The following is a 1,670-nucleotide window of genomic DNA, read 5'->3' as shown; positions in this document are numbered from 1 at the left end:
ACAGCCAGGGCTACACAGAGAAACCCTGTCTCGAAAAACAAAAATAAATAAATAAATAAATAAATAAAAGTAAAACATAGACTGGGGATATAGCCTAGTTATAAAATATCTATGTAGCTTGTGTGAGGTCCCAGATTGGACTTTCGTGATGGAAGGCAGGGGCCGCTTCCAGAAACACGTCAGAGTATGCATTGGTGGCTGGGCTGGTGTGAAAAGACAATCCAGAAAGGCTAGAATTTCAGCAGACGGAAAGTAACCATGTTTATGGGGAATCAAGTGAGGGTACTTTCTTCCATCACAGGTGGGACCCAGTGAGTGTCATTCTGAGACAAGGGTGCTTGACCAACTGTAACAGAGGCCATGAGTGTTTGGACAGGATTGTGGCATGTCAGACAAGCAGGCCTCTAAGGAGACCTCTGTTGCTCTACACAGACTCAGCTGTGACATGATTACCTTGGAGACTGTCCATAGTTCCCAATTAACTATGGCTCCATTTATACTAGTGACAAAAGAAGGTGCATTCAGTAGAAATCATGCTTGGACTTTGAGATGTTGTTGATCCTTTCCCGGGCTGGCAGCAGGACCTTTGATGCCTTTCAGTAGCGGGTGGCAGCAGCAAGCTGTTCCTAGTGAGCCTGATGGCCATGGAGGAAGTGACTAGTCCTACTGTGTCCCCAGCAAGCGAGCCAAGATGTTTGCCAGACTGGGTGATTAAACACATGCTCAACGGCAGCCGTTTTTAGTTTGTTATCGGTGTGGCCCAGGTGCACTTGAACCAAACAGTTAGTAGGGCCATGTGCATCTCAGAGCATAGGATTTTTTGTTTTGAATATTTTGTATTTATTCTTTGACATTTTACACATGTTCACAACGTATCTTGATTATATCTACCAAACCTGAAGCAGAGCGACGGAAAAATCAAGGCCTGGTAAGCAAGCCAGCCTGAGCAACTCAGTAAGAACTTGTTGTAAAAATAGGAATTAAGATGGAGGGCTGGGGATGTAGCTTGTCTCCTTGCCACCTCCTGTTCTTTCCTCGTCTTTCTTCCTTTCCTGTTTGTTATCCATTGAGTCCAGTTAGTGCTGCTTAGTGGAACACTGGCTAGTCCTGTTGGTTTGAGTCACTATAACTGCAGTAAGTCCGTGACTACAACAGACATAGCGTGTTCAGAAACCAAAACTTCACGGCGCTCTGCTCTGTTCTCGAGCTCTTACATTCTTCTCACGCCTCCTTTTTTTTTTCTTTTTTTCATGATGTTCCTTGAGACTTGGGGAACTGGGGTTAATGTAGAGGCCCCCATTTAGAGCTCAAAAGTCACTTACTCTCTGAGCTTTGTTCAGTCTTTGCGTTAACGGCTACCCATTACAGGCAAAGTTCTCTGGCCCATGTGGAGAACAACACTAATATATATATACATTATATATTATATTATTATATATTGTATATATTATATATAATAATATGATAACATATATAATACATAGGCATATATACCCATGAAAAGTACTTGTGTTCAAACTCCTTGAAAATTTTTATTTTTACAATTTAGCTGCAAAGTAATGTATTACCATACGGGTTTTATATACACCTTTAGGTTTTTATTAACCCACACCTACCCCTTCTCTTTCCTCCCCCTCAACCCCATCCTCACTTGAATCTTTAATCCCTGG

The sequence above is a fragment of the Mastomys coucha genome, unplaced genomic scaffold (assembly GCF_008632895.1).
Source record: "Mastomys coucha isolate ucsf_1 unplaced genomic scaffold, UCSF_Mcou_1 pScaffold5, whole genome shotgun sequence".
NCBI lineage: Eukaryota > Metazoa > Chordata > Mammalia > Rodentia > Muridae > Mastomys > Mastomys coucha.
This window is presented reverse-complemented; position numbering follows the sequence as displayed.